This window comes from Ceratotherium simum, chromosome 5 (assembly GCF_057802395.1).
Source record: "Ceratotherium simum simum isolate JZ-2026a chromosome 5, ASM5780239v1, whole genome shotgun sequence".
Taxonomy (NCBI): domain Eukaryota; kingdom Metazoa; phylum Chordata; class Mammalia; order Perissodactyla; family Rhinocerotidae; genus Ceratotherium; species Ceratotherium simum.
This window is the reverse complement of record NC_141904.1, coordinates 39,608,413-39,627,637: the sequence shown is the minus strand read 5'-3', so window position 1 is coordinate 39,627,637 and position 19,225 is coordinate 39,608,413. Positions and strand designations below refer to the sequence as shown.

Genomic DNA, 19,225 nt, shown 5'->3' with positions numbered 1-19,225 from the left:
CCAGAGAGATCCCTTTCCCCTTCTGCCATGTGAGGACCCAACAAAAAGATGGCCATCTTTGAACCCAGGAGTGAGATATCACCAGACACTGAATCTTCTGGTGCTATATTCTTGGACTTCCCAGCCTCCGGAACTGTGAGAAATAAATTTCTGTTGTTTATAAGCCACCTAGTTTATGGTACTTGATTACAGAAGCCTGAATGAATTAAGACACCGTTTTTCTTTAAGCAGTGCAGTATCTTGTCTCCATCACCAATGCACTGCTAGAGGACATGAGAATTGCCTTCCTTCCCCATTGTCTGGAAGATTGTGAGGAGTGCCCTGTGGTGGGGGATGCCAATGGCAGTGTCCACTGACAGTGCTAGATTATCATGTCAGTAAACAGTGCCCTCTGTCAGGGTTGAACACTAAAGCACCACCTTAAAGTGGACAAATTGGCAGGGGAAGCCTCAGTGTGTAAGAAGCAGAGACCAGAAGGACCCTGCTAAACATTTCAGCACTTTTCAGCCTAGTCCCCTAATTCACGCAGTCTGCTTCGTTCAATATAGGAGTTTTGGAAGATGAAAGGTGATGCGCATGTCAACATTACGCTTGGGATTATTTGACTGAATGCATCATGCTTTATTCTCTTTTTACTTGAAATCTGTAAACTTAATGAAAGTTGTAGCTGTATGACCTTAAGTAAACTCTTTCCCTTCCTCTGAATCTTAGCTACTTAATCTTTAAAATAGAGCTTCGTCTAGCTCATTGTTTCTTAAGTATTGGGACAAGCATCAGGGATATTTTGTTGTATGTCAGATGTGCTTTGCACATAGTATGCATATAAATATTTGGAGGTTAATAGTAAAAATGATAATGATAATAACACTAATAACAACTAGTAATAGTGATAACTAAGCCCATAAAAGATCCTTTGCACTACATACCAACTCATTTCATATAAAACCCCATTTTACAGAGAAGGAAACTGAGATATACATAATTAGTAAGTGAATAAGGTAATGCAGAAAATTGGGACAAGTGATAATGTGGACACTTGGCATGCATGGCATGAAGAGCATTGCATAGAGTACAGCTTCTTTTAGTCTCTTTTTGTCCTTCTGATTGCAGTAAAGAGAATGTCTGCTAGGCTTGAACATCATCATAACATGCTTGTCTCCTTTTTTTTAAACAAAGTGAGACTGGTCTTCAGGTTCAAAGCCTTCTGTAGGCTGCTGATTTAGTTAGACTTTAATGACATTGTTTTGCTTTTAATTGTGTTTATTTTTCCAATTATCTTCTATTTATGGGATGGAATGCTGGTTTTCCATCTAGGTAAATGATACAATACTTCCTTTTAAAATCAATTTAAGTAAGAATTAATTGATATAAAGACAAATATTGCATAAGTAATATTATGAGTGACATGACTAAGGCAAAAATAATGAAGGAGGTACAAAAGGGCCTGAATTCCGGACAACATTTGACTCTCTCACCTTTAGTCTCACTGAAACTTTCAATGGTTGTAGAATTCTGTGCATATTAAAGTTGTTACAGCAGAAGACTGCAAAATCACTAGAGAGCTCCGATCCTTACTATCAGAAATAAATTGTTTGCCAAAAAGAAGGAAATTGTTATTCTCATCACCAGGATATGCTGTTCAGAGAAAATATAATAATAATTGTGCTGCATCCTGAATGACTGATCCTGCCTAGCATGTGCAAAGCTGATCCTTGACCTGCAGCCGGGTTTATAAGTGATGGGGAGGGGGACACTTGATGTGTCTTTGAGGTGCCGGGACTGGAGGCCACCTCCGATTCTCCTGATAAGCTGAGCCAGGGGCATCTAATGCATCCAGCTCTCTTTGCACTCCATGGTGAATGTTCACCAGTGGCTGCATGGCGTCCCCTAAAATCAGGCACAGAGCAGCCCTCGCAGGCTAGGTTTGCTCAGTTGTTTTCAGACAAAGCAATTGCTTAGGCATCTGCCTGCCCCAGTCTTCCATTACTGCCAACCTCTTGAGAGCATCTTCGCGGACCTTGCCCCTGTGCACAGTTGGAAGAGGAGCAGAGAATAACCGAAACCCTTTTAATACCACAAGCTTGGACATATGTATGTGAGGTTGTAAATACAGAGAGTTGGATTAGTACGAAGTTTGGCAGCTAATGATAGAATCATGGATGTACAATTATTTTGAAGTCGATAACAATATTGTAAACACATTCCTAAGATTATACTGAGTTTAAATCCCATTAATTGTTTCTAGGCTAACAATTTCATATCCTCGAAAATGATTTCCCACAAGCAGAAAAAACAGTCATACTTTAATAGACCGTAAGACTCCAAAAATGTTAAAGAAAAAAAAGTTGATATTACTGTTATGGACTGAATTGTGACCTCCTAAAATTCATATTTTGAAGCCCTAACCCTCAGTGTGACTATATTTGGAGATAGGGCCTTTGGGGAGATAATCAAGGTTAAATGTAGTCATAAGTTTGGATCCTAACCTGTAGGACTGGTATTCTTACAAGAAGAGGAGGAGGCCCCAGAGCTTTCTGTCTCTCTGCGCACACACAGAGAAAAAGCCGTGTGGGGACACAGCCAGAAGACGGCCGTCTTCCAGCCAGGAAGAGATTCCTCACCAAAACCTCTGATGTCACCTTGATCTTAGACTTCTAGCCTCTTGAAGTGTGAGAAAATAAATTTCTGTTGTTCAAGTCACCCAATTTGTAGCATTCTGTAATGGCAGACCAAACAGGCTAATATAGTGACCTGCTGAGAAAATAATTCAAAGCTTCTCCAACAGTATGTGGGAGCATTTCGAGATAGAGGTAGTGAGACTGTAAGGAGAGAGTTATGCAGGATCTGGAGGGCTGTGGTCAGGGGAAGAGCACGAAAATTAATGAACCCAGTTTTCCAGGGAACAGAGCAAGACCTAGATAGACAAGCTTTGGAGTTAGGAGTCAGGAACACACAGGGAAGAACTCAAATCAAAGCAGAAAACGGAATGAAATATTAGAGAACAGGGCTCAGGCTAAGAAAGATCCAGAGATCCATGGTTATTTCTCTTTATGTGCGTATATGTACATGGGAGGAGGCACATCTTAGATTTGATAAAATGTGCTAGAGAGATGCCTGGCTCTTACCAACGCTAGAGTGAGGAAGGGCAGTTCAAAGAAAAGCCATTAGTGAGAAGAGATCATCAGAAATTTCCAGGATAGCACAGCTATTCTCCAATGGCCTTACCTTCCAGAGCATTAGGTTCTGCCCCTTTGTTATTTCAACTTAGAAGATGTATACCTGCAAGAAGAGAGAGAAGGGAGAAAAAGGTGTTGTTGGGCCTTTTTTCTGGCAGGCAACCCTGTGAACTTCAATATAAGCTTTAACCTTGAACTCCTTGAAAGCCCACCTTTGGGATAATATTCTGAAATTTGAGAAATGAGAAATATCTGTCCCCTCATCTTACATTTGGGATGGAGGAAAAAAACCTCTCTTAGCCAGCAGTCAATAGTAGTCTTCTCTTTTTTAATGATGAATAATATATATACAAAAATGTGCCCGATAGTGTATAACATGCTGAAATTTCACAAACAGCACAAATCCCTGCAACCAGGACCCAGATCCAGAAACAGAATATTGCCAGCACAGAGCTGTCATCCCTTCCATTCCTTATCTGTGCTGTAAAAGGGCAACTATCATCCTGACTTTGAATAGAATACGTTGACTTTGCTTTTGTACATTGCGTAAATGGAATCATACAATACACTCTATTGTGTCTACTTCCTTAGCTCAGCAGTATGTCTTTGGAGTTCATCCATTTGGATGGGGACATTTTTGATGCTGCCTTCTGCCTGCCTCATCTGCCTCCCTTTCCTCAGGATCCTGGTGTCATCCTTAGCACCTTACGCTTGTTAGTGGGCATGCATTCTTGCCCTACCTGGTTTTCCCCTTCCAGGTATAATTATCCCATTGTGCCAAGAGACGTCCTGAAATGGACAGCCATTTGTACCATTCACATTAGTTATTTACGAAAGCCATTGCTCTGTGAAAAAGTAAGTAATTTTCTCATTATGCTTATAAACAAATACACACTGAAAGAGTGGTATAACTAGTGATAGATAATCACATTACAATGATGGTCATGGAGTCCCACAACCTTTTTGGCACCATATCCCTTTTCCAGCATGGACGTGTCTAACCCCATGAAGAGAAAGGGGAGAAAGCCTAAAGGGAGAATATTCTGGTCTTCATATGTTGGTTAGACTCAATTATTACATCTCTTTAATTCTTCCCATTCCTTCCTTGATCTGTAATATTTTGATAGCACCTTATTATGTTTTACTTAATATAATTTTTTAGACAATCACTGTGGGAATGCTTCACTGCTTGACACGAGAAATAAAGAGCCAGCCTTCAAGGGGCTCAGGTTAGCGCTGGAAACTCTACCTCTTGCAATCAGTTGCTCCCAACAGCTCCAGCAGTGGGGTGTGTGGGCACAGAAGAAGAAAGGATTAATCCTGTTTCTGTTTGGGGGAGATTTAGAAAGAGGTGACACTTGCACAAATAGACATTAAACCTAGAGGGAAGTTCTGTTTAGGTTTTTTAGACACAGAGCTTTGAGATGCCTTGTCACAGCTTCTCTGGATGGCCTTGATCAAGTCTTGCTGTTTGCCTCCTCCTTTTCCGGCTTCTAATGGGAGATAATTGTCACTCTCTAACTCCTCCATCTCATGATTTCACTGCCACAAAGCACGACTATTTGTGAAAAATAGTGTTGCAATTCTTTGGGAATCAAGTCCACTGGCAGGACAATGAACTCTTTTCCTTTTTCTCCCTGAACGTCTTAGGAATCTAAAAGGGAGGAATAATAAAATTCAGGTATCTTATTATAAATATATAGCAGTAAGATGACGGAAAGTAAATCAGTGTTCCAAGAACAAATTTCAAATAGCAGAGTCAATAGCACACCTTCAATACTCATAATGTTTGGTAGAAAGCTCAGCATCCCAATGGGGAAGAACTCGCCGTCTGCATAGAGATTGGTGTGGCTTTGCAAGGACTGTGGCATCTCCTGTTAAAAGAGAAGAGCCCAAGCTATGGATTAGAAGATGCTCTTGTATCTTCTGGCTTGCCAAACCCCTGCAGCAGGCTGGAAATAACTTTAATTTATAACTAAACCTGTCAACTTGGGAAGGTCAATGTTAGGGGATTCCAGACTTGTCTTACACCATGCCAAGAAGATAACAGGTAACAGATCAAGTATGGTGGAAGGGGAGTGCCTTAGGTTGGAGTCCCTAGAAGCAGAACCCAAGGAAGGATTCATGTGAAATGATTCACTAAGAAAATGCTTCTAGAGGAGACCAGTAAGGTAGTGGGGGAGGAAGGAGAGAGGAAAACCAAGCAAAATCTTACAGAGGGTAGTTCTTAGCCTGATCCCACAGGTGAATTTAGGAGTGTGAGCTGTACCACATGGAAGTTATGCCACAAGGAAATCCCAAGGAAAGGGACGTTAGGTTTACCTGGTAGGCTGCCAAGGATAAGGGGAATATAAATTCCTAGACACTCTGGTTTTTCTTGGTGTGGGCAAATGGGGCTACAAAAACCTGAGGACAGTCCTCCTTGAGATGGGTGTTAGCTCTTGGAAGCAAAAGGGCACTGAAGGGGCTATATGTATACAAAAATGGTAAAAGGGGTCCAAACAGATCTAGATGGAGCAAACTTATTGTGTACCAAAAGAGTGGTACCCAAAGGGGGTGACAAAATATGTTGACTAATAACCAGCATAAGGAAATAGGGATTACAGAAGAGAGCAACATGATGACATACAGGTTGGCAACCGAAACATGGAAATGTTGGTGCAGGGAGCTAGGTGCTACGCATTGGGATCCAGACAGGATCCAGTCCTTAATGGCACTGCTGAGAATAAGTCAAAGTGTTTTAGGGCACCGTGAGTGCCTGCTGTGATGTCAAAGCCAGGATACAATGTCCATACCTAGGCTAGCAGCCCCTTGAGATGAGGCTGAGTCACCAGAAGATGGGACTGGGCTTCTGAGGTTTCTTCCCAGCTCAGACTTGTCCTGGAGCCTGGTCAGAGCTGAGCCTGCAGCCCTGGCAGTGGGGAAAGAAGGGGATGCTGGAATATTTGCTACTCACAACTAGTAACATTCCCGGGTTAGGAAACAGGCAAGATGCTCAGAAGAGGTCGTGGTAGAACTAAATATTTGTTACTATATGCAGCAAATTTCTTCATAGTTCAGATTTTTGTATTCATTGTTCCAAATTAATTTTCACTATTATCTTTTCCTTTTATTTCTATTTATTTCATATCTACTTCTAATATGCTATTTTGCTGGTCTAAACATCCTTATAAGTGATTTTACCACAATATATAAATAAGGTTAAGTCTATTTTAACTTTAGGAAATTCATTCAACCCATATTTATTGAATACTTGTACATATAAAATGTTTCCTGCCAAGTACTAAGTGGGGATTCAGAAATTATTCAGATATGCTCATTCCCCTTAAGGAGTACATTGGCGTGAGTAGTTTTGTAGCTCTATCTAAAACGGAGAACCAGAGTTTCCTGGGGATACAGTGCATAAGGTACTTTAATAAAAGTCCTCCTTAAAGTAGTCTTGCCAGATAAAATACAGGACACAAATATTTCTCGGGACATACTTATACTAAAAAGCTAATCATTAATTATCCTGTACTTTTATTTGCTAAGTCTGACAACCCTGCCTGAAAAGTCTGCTCAGTGTGTGTTTCATCTCCAGGAAGCATGGTCATCAGCGCTCACCAGTCAGTGGGGAGAGCATCACTGTGTACGGGAGCCAGGGAACCATATAGACCTGCCCAGACTCAGACGGTAGCTCTGCCAGTTACCACCTGTGGGCCCCTGAGCCAGGAATTAAGCTCTCTGAACTGTTTTTCATCTGTGTAATGGGGACGAAACAACCTACTTTGCAAAGTGATCATTAGATAGCAGATGTTCAGGGAAAAGTAATCTCAGACCTCCAAAAAAGAGACGATAAGCATGCATTCTTCATTGAAAATGTCATTTCCTCAAATGAGAAGAGAAGGCATAAAGCACCAGGCAGAATTTTTAAGCTTCCTTGGATTGCAATTCAGTAGGAAATACCATTTTGCCCAGGGCGGTTGAGTCTGTTCTACATTTCACAGGTGACAAGCCGCAGAGTTCTGGCAGGGTAAGTGAGGGTTGCGCGTGTCCACAAGTCATGTGATTCATGATGATCAAGTCACATTTTGGATTGGTGAGAGGCAGTCAACAGCCGGATCCCCACATAATTAGAATAATTTGTTCACACAGTTCTTATTTATTTCAAACTCTGCCTTGCTGTCCCAGTAGCTTTGATTTCTGGGCTCTTCTATCTTTGATTCGTCTTTGGCAACAGGTATCGTACATCTGTCCTATTTGGATGAGAAGCCAGAAGCTGGATCTGCACTGAAGCATCCCAATAACTACCTGTCAAGTGCACCACCTGTTGTCATGTATCCAGCCCACTTTGCCTGATGTACTTGCCCATGACAGAGCAATTGTTAATCAGCATACTTGTTTCTTACTTTGTAATGTACAAGAGGAGCCCTAATTTAATATGCAAATTACAAAATAAAACGTCACTTTTATGACTGAAAATGCAATGAAATGCACCGATTCATGACAGCAGAGTATGTGAATATTCTCTTAGCAATTTCTTGATTTCCTAGTTAAATCGACAATGTACCTTCCTGATAGCTGCCAAGGAAACACCCCTCCCTAACCCTCAGATGGCCCTTTGTGTGCATTCAGAGAAATGGCTCACTCGGATGGTTTTCCACTGAGAAGTGGAATCAGTAATCAAAATGAGTGCTAGATAGATTCTACTTCCTCTGGGACCCAAGAGAGGAAATATTTCTGCTCCGATGAGGAAAAAGCAGAATATGGAGTAGCTGTGTCTGTATTTCCTGATGTATTGTGAGAACTTAGTAAATATTAGGTAATATTGCAGGAGAACAAAGAGGGATGGACTGACAGCCTCTGACCTCAGAAAGCTTATGTTCAGAAGCAGATACTACAAGGTAGGAAGTAAAAGGTATTTAAGAAGGGGATACTTGGAGCATATTAAAATTCAGAGAGGTGCAAGTGATTATTCCCAGCTAGAGGGAATCAGTGAGAGTCTTTGTAGAGGTGGCATTTGGTACAGCACATGGAATTTGTACATGCAATTATGGGCCAGGAGGAAGAGAATATTTAGTGTGGATAAATTTCTATTCGCAGAGGCATGGATTCATGCAAGTGAATTTCATGTTCAAGAAAGAGAGTAATTATGTATATGTGAAGGGGACTAGTGGGAAAAATGGATTGAAAAGAAGGTTGGGATCACACTTTAGAGGCCTTAAATTCCAGGGTAACCAGTTTGATCTTTATTTGTAGGTGATTGGCAATCACTGAGGCTGTGAACCTGAGAATGAATATGAAAGCTATTCCTCATGTATTGAGAAGGTGAATCTGCTGGCATCTGGTGGGAGAATTTGGAGGAAGAGGTAAGAGCTGGCCAGATCACTGAGGACTAGTTTTCCTTTATATGCATGTTCAAGACTGATTAAACTTGGGAATCCCCTTAGTGTAATTGGAGAAACAGAATCTTGAGCTGGCAGGAAGTGTCGCAGAATTAGAGTTCAGGCTGAGGGTGTCAGTAGCGAATCCTGCCACAGGTGTCCTGCTGCATTCCGGGAAAATAAGGTCACAGCACAGAATGTCACCTGCTGCCATCAGCTGGATTAGAAGCTGAAAAAGACAGATAATCTAATTTGGAAGAATCAGTTTGGAATTTTTCAGATCCGTCTTACCTTCCCCCATGAGAATAGATTAAAAATTTGGAATTAAAATGTTTATTATCTGTATAAAATATATATTTACTCGGCTAAGTTGTACTATGGAGAATGTGAGAGATATCCAAGAGCATTTTATCTGGTTGATTTGCTGAGGCTCTTTTGACCTGGAAGATATTCTTGACTCAGCCATTTAAAATTGTGTCAAGATGGTGATATCGAAATGTAAAATCATTACATTTAAAAAGTGATGGGGCAGCCTGTCCCTTCTGGGGGGGCCCTTGCTGGGCCTGTTGGTTCATCAAGGGCAGGGAAGGGACCTTGTTCTTTTATCACCAGTGCCTAGTTCAATGATACAAAAGACATAATAAATATCGATGAATGAGTGAGGTAATAAATGAAATAACTACCTGGTTTGCCAGGCATGGGTCTTTTTGCGAATTAGAAAGAAGCTTCCCTTACTCTGGGCAGACTCAGCCCTGAGTTAAGGTGTCCTGATTGGTAGTTAAGTACAGGATGGATTTTAATCTCAACTGTCTCCTTGGCTAGGGAACCGTGTGCAAGGTGCAGCTTTCACAATAGCATGTAATATGATGATGATTAGCTGAGAAAGCATTTCCTCCCATTGTTCTCTCTGTGTGTAGACACATAGGGCACTTGCACATACTGCTACCTTGCATCGTTAGCTATCTTCCCATGGATGTCTACTCTCCACATCTTTGACATAGGGGTCTGCACTTACTGGAGGCTCAAGACTTACTGCCTGCTCAGTAAGTGCTCAGTGCCTGTTCCTTTGGGGCCTGCATTTTTACGTGATATGAAAATCGGTATTCTCAAGCTATCCCCTCTTTCTCCTCCTTGTGCTCCCCATCAACATTCAAGTCAACTCATGCTAAGATTCAGTTTCAATTTAGACAGCTAGATTAATGTACACCCTGCTCATTTCGATAAAGTGACATTAGAAAGTTATCCAGGTGAAGCCACCATTAGCAGATCAAGGAGGTTTCTGGCTTGATCATGGGGAGGCTGACAGGCAGAGCCTTTGGTCCAAGTATACCAGATTTTTTGAGCACATCTTGAAATCACCTTAAAGGGGAGACCCCTTTCCTGCTCTTAGCCCCTAATGACTAAACTAGAGCACAGAGCAGGTGCAGCATTCCATGCAGAGCAAGAGGTAATGACTCACAAATAGGCAAGAGACAAAGCAGTGGCCAGGCCAGGCATCTATTTTGGGCTTGAAAAAAGCCTGTTGAGTGGGGATTTGTTTCTCTTTCTATGCACTGTGACACCTGCTGAGTAGATTGCTGTGGAAGCTGTGCTTTGCAGCCATTGGCAGAACAATACTGAATTTCAAACACAGTGGCTGAGAACCTAAAAAAAGACTTTTCATTCATGTTTATCTCTATATAAAACTATAATGAATAATTCCCATTTTGGGGGTTCAAATTGGGTTTCAGACTTTTGAAATTATTTGCCTTTAATATAACATCAACCTAAAAGGGTGGATTTTATGATTTCCATGTAAAGAATGAGCCAACTGAATCTCAAACACTTTTCTGGATTGAAACTCAGGTCTGTATGGCCCAGATATTATGTTCTCTTCACTACACCACACTGCCTCTTAGTGTACTAGTAGCCATTCCGGATTGTGTAAAGGCACTTTTCCCGACTGTACTACATCATTGATTTAATTGCCCCTTCAGTACTTTTAGTAGTTCTTAAGACAAAGGCACAGGCTTGTGGGAGATTCTGCCTATTGTCCAGAAATCCCCCCAAATGTTGTTTTTGTTTTTAAGCAATGACACCACCAAATAAGTAGTATCTCAAGTTACACATGTAACTTTCATGGCTTCCATGTTCAATGATAATCTTTAAGTCTACTCTGAATTTCTTATTCTGTTATAAACTTTGAGAAATACACAGAACTTTACATGTTCCATATTTAATTTTACATTGGCATTGATCAAATAACAACATAAAAACTTGATATGCTCTTTCATTTTGAACTTTCCAAATACCCTCCACCCATACCCACCTACCTACACATCTGACACATCACAATAATAATCCCTCAATTAAAGGTAAGAGAAATAGCAACATATGAGCCCAGTAATGTAACGTGCATTTAATGATGTTGGCTCATATCTTCCTACACTATTAAGCAAAATTTGCCAGAAAATAATTTAAGATCAAATTGAAGAACTCTGTATTAATAGCTGACTCTAGTATAATTCATAAACTAAAAATAGCAGTATTGATAATTTTGCGAGTCACTACATTTCATAAGAATGTTTGAAAAATAAATGAGGGATGCATGTAAATAATGTGGCACATAGTAAATGCTCTCTAAATATTAGCTATTGTTTTTGCTGTTATTAAATTTGTGCTGTTGCAACTGTAATATCATGGATTCAACTTGCAATTAGTAGAATTGATTTTAACTCCAAGGTGGACTTTAATGTTTTAACTCGGAGGTTTAGCTATTTTACTTGTATTTGAGTATGTGTGGTTATGTATATATGTGTGCTTATAAAAGTGAAATGAATGACAACAATGATGCAAGTTAGTTTGATTAGTGTTAGTATTAGTATGATATATTTTTGTTGGTATATTTAGTGTTAGCATGGTATATCATTCCCCTTGTGTTTACTTTTAATCTATATATGTCTTTATATTTAAAGTGGGTTTTTTATAGACAACATATAGTGGCTCTTAAAGTCTTTAAACAACATCAAACTAAGTTTATTTTATTTTTAAAATTTTCAGTTATACAATACCATGTTATCAACTATAGTCACCATGTTTCACATGAGATCCCCAGACTTTATTTATATTATAGCTGAAAGTTTATACCCTTTTACCAACTTCTTCCTGTTTCCCCACCCCTCAGCCACCACCCTTCTACTTTCTATTTCTATGAGTTTTACTTTTTTTTAAAGATTCCACAAATAAGTGATACCATGCCATATTTGTCTTTCTCTGTCTGACTTATTTTACTTAGCCTGATGCCAAGTTCCATCCATGTTGTTGCAAATAATAGGATTTCCTTCTTTCTCACAGCTTAACAATATTCCATAGTGTTTATATATATATGAGTGTGTGTGATATATATGTCACATCTTCTTTACCCATTCATTCGTTGATGAACATTTAGGTTGTATCTCGGCCGTTGTGAATAATGCTGCAATGAACATGAGAGTGCAGACACCTCTTTCATTTCCTTTGGATATATACCCAGAAGTGGGATTGCTGGATCATATGGTAGGCCTATTTTTAATTTTTTGAGGAACTTTCATACTGTTTTTCATAACGGCTGCACCAATTTACATTCCCAGCAGTGCACCAAGTTTCCCTTTTCTCCACATCCTTGCCAACACTTGTTATCTCTTGTCTTTTTGATGGTAGCCATTTTAACGGTGTGAGGCGATATATCCTTGTGGTTTTGATTTGCGTTTCCCTGATGATTAGTGATGTTGTGCACCTTTTCATGTACCTGTTGGCTAAACTAAATTTAAATGGATACTTATTTTAAAAAACTATGATTTTACAAAACAACAAGAAATAGAAAACTTGATCTAAGTAGATACATCATTAAAACAATATAAGACTTCAAAACTTATAGAAATTTGCAGTGCCAGAAGTGAACTTTAATGTTTGCAAATTAGACAAAAAAACCATCCCAGGATGTAATGCAGCCTTTGACAGAAGATTCAAACTGTATTATAAGTGTGTGAAATAACTTCCCTGAAGCAGATGGGGAAAGAGTGCTGACCTTAGTAACTTTGGAAATGAATGGAAACTATAAGAGAAAAGGCAAAAGCACTATATTCTAGTTGGTAAAGTAGTTTTCCATGAAGGTACATATTAACAATTCAGAAATCACTATGCATTTATACTGGAATTGGACAATTAAGTAAATGAATGGTAGAAGGTGGGATCCAGATTTCTCACTGCTGAAGTGAGAAGTCACAGACAAGCTAGGGGAGAAGGCTAGAATGATCCATGCGGCAATGGATTACAGTTGGAGACATCAATATGAACTCATGTTTAGCTTAATATAGAAGCAGATGGATACACACAGAAATGATTATAAACATATGGGTTAGTATACATGTGAATATTTCCTTTCTCTGTCATCTGAGAGGGCCTGAAAGCAATGACACTCCAGTAGCAATGAACATACCAAGTGCCCAGATCTTGCTTTCTAATACTATTCTCCAATAAAAGAAACCAAAGCTCCTTGGAGAAATAGCTGATTCTAGAGCAGGGGCAGGTAATATACAGGATGAGCCTGCAGTATCTTGTAGTATCAGAAAGTTAAGGGAGTGCAAAACAACAACAACAACAACAAAATTCACAATGATGGAGATGAGTCAAAGGGACACAGAAGCCAACTAAAAGAGCCCCTGATAGCCAAAGCTGGTACAATTTGAGCAAAAAAATAAAGTAGTATTGGAATATAACCCCAGGTATAAAATAAATATCCATGATCCATACTTATGTAAATAAATGATTGAATAAATAAATTAATGGGAGAGAAGAGACACACCTCCTGTGCCATAAAATCCCAAATAATACATGTAGGTACTCTGTCTTCAAGGAGGGGGAGCATAACTCTCCACTTCTTAAGTGTGGGCTGCACATAATGACTTTCTTCCAAAGTGTATAGTATGGAAAGTGGAAAAAAGAGTAGCTTTACAGCAGAGAAATCTGACAAACACTACCACAGCCAGGGGCTCAAGGTTAACATCAATAGTTATAAGTATGTACCCTTGATAAGATGGGATGAGAATGACACTTTACCTCTCTGATCTTCCTTCCAAAACTTCACAGCCCCAGTCCAATCATGAAAAAAACATCAGGTAAGTCCCAAATGAAGGACATCCTATAAAATACTTGCCCAGTATTCCTCAAAATTGTCATGGTCATCAAAAACAAGAAAAGCCTGAGAAACTATCACAGCCAAGAGGAGTCTAAGGAGACATGACAACTAAATGTGACATGATATCCTGGAGGGGATCCTGGAACAGAAAAAGGACATTAAAAAATAAGTAAATATGAATACACTATGGACTTTAGATGAATATTGTATCAGTATTGGCTATTAATTGTGAAAAATATTCCCTACTAATGTAACTAATGTAATATAGGGGAAACTGGATATGGGTTATATGGGAACTATCCATCCTGTCTTCACAAGTTTTCTGTAAATATAAATTGTTTTAAAATAAAAAGTTTATTTTAAATACATAAGCCTATAATTAAAAATATACCATAATATAATAAAATCAAAGGAATCGACAGCTCAAGAAATGGTGCTGTTCAACCATCTGTCCACATGGAGAAAAAGAAGATAAAACTAGAAACCTACCTACCACCATGCACAAAAAGGAAATCCAGATGAGTTAAAGACCTAAATATGGACATGCAAAGCTATAAAAACTTTTTAAAAAATAAAAGAAAGAATCTTTATGATGATTGATCTTATCAAAGTGTAGTCCCTGGACCAGCAGTATAAGCATTCTCAGGGAATTTGTTAGAAATGCAAATTCTTGGGCTCCAACCAGAGAAACTCCAGAGGTAATGCCCACCTATCCTTGTTTTAAAAGTCCTCCAGGTGGGTCTTATGTATCTTAAAGTGTGAGGACCACTGGAGGAGAGTAACACTTCATAAACAAGAAAGAGAAGACAAGCTACAAAGTGAAAGATTGATAAAATGGCTGTACTAATATTTAAAACACGAAATATCTATCAAACCATTGTCTTAGAAGAAATAACTGACCAAAGACTAGCATATAAAATATTCAGCATAGATAAATATAGAGCACGGGTTCTCAATTGGGAGTGATTTTTCCCCTGGGGAATTTTGCAATGTCTGGGGACATTTAGGTCATCAAAACTGCGGGAGATTCTTCGTTCTATTTCTGTGAAAAATGTTGGAACTTTGATAGGGATTTCATTGAATCTATAGATTGCTTTAGGAAGCATGGGTATCTTAACTATGTTAATTCTTCCAATCCGAGAGCATGGAATATCTTTCCATTTCTTTGTGTCTTCTTCAACTTCTTTCAGCAATGTTTTATAGTTTTCAGTGTACAGATCTTTCACCTCTTTGGTTAAATTTATTCCTAGGTATTTTATTCTTTTTGTTGCAATTGTAAATGGGATTGTATTCTTAATTTCTCTCTCTGCTGCTTCGTTGTTAGAGTATAGAAATGCAACTGATTTTTGTATGTTGATTTTGTATCCTGTAACTTGACCGTATTCGTTTATTACTTCTACAAGTTTTTTTTCCCCCCCAAAGCCCCAGTAGATAGCTGTATGTCATAGCTGCACATCCTTCTAGTTGCTGTATGTGGGATGCAGCCTCAGCATGGCCGGAGAAGCCGTGCATCAGTGTGCGCCTGGGATCTGAACCTGAGCCTCCAGTAGCGGAGCTCTCACACTTAACTGCTAAGCCATGGGGTCGGCCCTACTTCTACAAGTTTTTTGGTGGATTCTTTATGGTTTTCTATATATAAAATCATGTCATCTGCAAATAGTGACAGTTTCACTTCTTCTTTTCCAATTTGGTTCCCTGTTATTTCATTGTCTTGCCTGATTGCTCTGGCTAGGACTTCCAATACCACGTTAAACAGAAGTGGTGAGAGTGGGCATGCTTGCTTGGTTCCCGTTCTTAGAGGGATATCTTTCAGTTTTTCTCCATTGAGGATGATATTAGCTGTGGGTTTGTCATCTATGGCCTTTATTATGTTGAGGTACTTTCCTTCTATAGCCATTTTATTCAGAGTTTTTATCATAAATGGATGCTGTATCTTGTCAAATGCTTTCTCTGTGTCTATTGAGATGATCACGTGATTTTTATTCTTCATTTTATTAATGTGGTATATCATGTTGATTGATTTGTGGATGTTAACCATCCCTGCATTCCTGGAATAAATTCCACCTGATCATAGTGTATAATCTTTTTAATGTATTATTGTATGAGATTTGCTAGTATTTTGTTGAGGATTTTTGCATCAATGTTCATCAGTGATATTGGCCTGTCATTTTCTCTTTTTGTGTTGGCCTTCTCTGGTTTTAGTATCAGGGTAATGTTGGCTTCATAGAATGAGTTAAGGAGCTTCCCCTCCTCTTCAATTTTTTGGAAGAATTTGAGAAGGATAGGTATTAAGTCTTCTTTGAATGTTTGGTAGAATCACCAAGGAAGCCATCTGGTCCCGGACTTTCATTTATTTCTTTTCTTTTCTTTTTTTTTTTTGTGAGGAAGATCAGCCCTGTGCTAGCATCTGCTAATCTTCCTCTTTTTTTGCTGAGGAAGACTGGCCCTGGGCTAATATCCATGTCCACCTTCCTCCAGTTTATATGGGATGCTGCCACAGCACGGCTTGCAAAGTGGTGCGTCAGTGTGCACCCGGGATCTGAACTGGCGAACCGCGGGCTGCTGCAGCGGAGCACGTGCACTTAACTGCGTGCACCACTGGGCCGGCCCCTGGACTTTTATTTTTTGGGAGGTTTTTGATTACTGTTTCAGTCTCCTTACTGCTGATTGTTCTATTCAAATTCTCTATTTCTTCTTGATTCAGTTTCAGAAGGTTGTATGATTCTAAGAATTTGTCCATTTCTTCTAGATTATCCAATTTGTTGACAGATAGCTTTTCATAGTATTCTCTTATAATATTTTCTATTTCTGAGGTGTCCATTGTAATTTCTCCTCTTTCATTTCTGATTTTACTTAGTTGAGACTTCTCTCTTTTTTTCATGGTGAGTCTAGCTAAAGCTTTGTCAAATAGAACAAAGCATCCTAAAATTTATGGAACAACAAAACACTCTGAATAGCCAAAGGAATCCTGAGAAAAAAGAACAAAGCTGGAGATATCACACTCCCTGATTTCAAAATATACTACAAAGTTATAGTAACCAAAACAGCATGGTACTGGCACAAAAACAGACACACAGATCAATGGAACAGAATCAAGATCCCAAAGATAAACCCACACATCTATGGACAGCTAATTTTCGACAAAGGAGCCAAGAACATTCAATGGAGAAAGGAAAGTCTCTTCAACAAATGGTGTTGGGAAAACTGGACAGCCACATGCAAAAAAACAAAAGTAGACCATTACCTCACACCATACACAAAAATTAACTCAAAATGGATTAAAGATTTGAATGTAAGACCTGAAACCTTGAAACTTCTAGAAGAAAACATAAGAAGTACACTCTTCGACATTGGTGTCAGTAACATATTTTCAAGGACCAAGTCAGACCAGGCAAGAGAAACAATAGAAAAAATAAATAAATGGGACTACATCAAACTAAAAATCTTCTGCACAGCAAAGGAAACCATCAACAAAACAAAAAGACAACCTAACAATTGGGAGAAGATATTTGCAAACTATATATCTGATAAGGGGTTAATCTCGAAAATATATAAAGAACTCATACATCTCAACAACAAAAAGCTAACAACCCAGTTAAAAAATGGGCAAAAGACCGGAACAGACAATTCTCCAAAGAAGATATACAGATGGCCAACAGGCACATGAAAAGATATTCAACATCATTAACTATCAGGGAAATGCAAATCAAAACTACAATGAGATATCACCCCACTCCCATCAAAATGGCTATAATTAACAAGACAGAAAGCAGCAAGTGTTGGAGAGGATGTAGAGAGAAGAGAACTCTCATACACTGCTGGTGGGAGTGCAAACTGGTGCAGCCACTATGGAAAACAGTATGGAGATTCCTCAAAAAATTAAGGATGGAACTCCCACACCATCCAGCTATTCCACTGCTGGGTATTTATCCAAAGAACATGAAAACACCAATGCATATGTGCACCCCTGTGTTCATTGCAGCATTACTCACAATAGCCAAGACTTGGAAGCAACCTAAGTGCCCATCAAAGGACGAATGGATGAAGAAGATGTGGTATATATACACAATGGAATACTATTCAGCCATAAGAAACGATGAAATCCAGCCATTTGTGACAACATGGATGGATATTGAGGGTATGATGCTGAGCGAAATAAGTCAGAGGGAGAAGGTCAAATATTGTATGATCTCACTCATAAGTAGAAGATAAAAACAACAAACAGACACATAGAGACAGAGATTTGATTGGTCGTTACCAGAGGGGAGGAGGTGAGGGAGGAGGGTGAAAGGGATGATTAGGCACTTGTGTGTGGTGATGGATTGTAATTAGTATTTGAGTGGTGAACATGATGTAATCAATGCAGAATTAGAAGTATAACGATGTATGCCCGAAGTTTATACAATGTTACAAACCAATGTTACTGCAATAAAAAAATTGAAAAAACAAAAAAAAACTGCAGGAGACTGGTCATTTAGTTAGTAGAGGACAGGGATGATGCTAAACATCCTACAATGCACAGATAGCCCCACACAACAAAGAATTATCTGGTTCCAAATGGAAATAGTGCTAAGTTTGAGAGACTCTGGCATAGAGAATTTCTTCAAATCATTAAGGAGGAGATGATCAGCACAGTAGCTTGGGCAAGTCACAGAGGAAAAAACCCAAATGACCAATACACATTTGAAGAGAGGCTCAAACTCACTAGTAGGTAGGTAAATGAAAATGATCACAACCTTTATTTTGGCAACAAACAAAACACCAAGTCTTATAACATCATGTGTATTAGTTGCCCATTGCTGCTATAGCAAATTACCAAAAACTTAGCAGCTCAAAACAACAAAAGTGTATTATCCTACAGTTCAGGAAGTCAGAAGCCGATTATTGGTCTCATTGCACAGAAGTGAAGGTATTGGCAAGGCTGATTCCTTCTGGAGGCTCCACAGGAGAATCTACTTCCTTGCCTTTACCAGCTCCTGGATGTGGCCTGTATTCCTTGGTTAGCGGCCCTGTCCTCCATCTTCATGTTCCCGACTCTCTGACTTCTGCTTCCATCCTCACGTCTCCTTCTCTGCCTCGCCTGATCCCCTATTGTAATGACTCCAGTGATGACATTGGGTCCATGTGGATAGCGCAGGATTGTCTCTTCATCTCAAATCTGCATCTACAAAGTTGCTTTTGCAATTCTAATGTAACATATACACAGGTTCCAGGGGTTAGGATGTGGACATCTTTGGAGGTCTGTTATTCAGCCTACTATATCATGTAGTGAGGAGAATGTGGGGAAATGATGATACTGTAATTCGGAAGTATAAATTGGTACCACTACCCTGGAGGGCAATTGAGCATATTTAGTAAAGTTGAAGAACATCTTTCAACCCAGCCATAGTATTTCTTTAGTGGCTACGTCTGAAGAACTCTTACACATGTGCACAAGTATAAGAACATTAATTATAGCAGGAATTATAATAGTACTAAATGGGAAATAAACCCAGCGATCTCTTAGTTGTAAGGTTAATTCAAATTGAGAT

The 19,225-nt window shown here is 39.2% G+C and overlaps 1 long non-coding RNA gene across 1 annotated transcript in view; it reads left to right on the top strand.

The window, feature by feature from the left end:
• Positions 1-19,225, top strand: part of LOC147917010 (uncharacterized) — a 221,848-nt gene that overhangs the window by 85,559 nt on the left and 117,064 nt on the right. Inside the window, exon 2 of the long non-coding RNA XR_015552359.1 lies at positions 8,415-8,524. This is a non-coding gene — a long non-coding RNA (uncharacterized LOC147917010). The remainder of the gene's footprint in view (positions 1-8,414; positions 8,525-19,225) is intronic.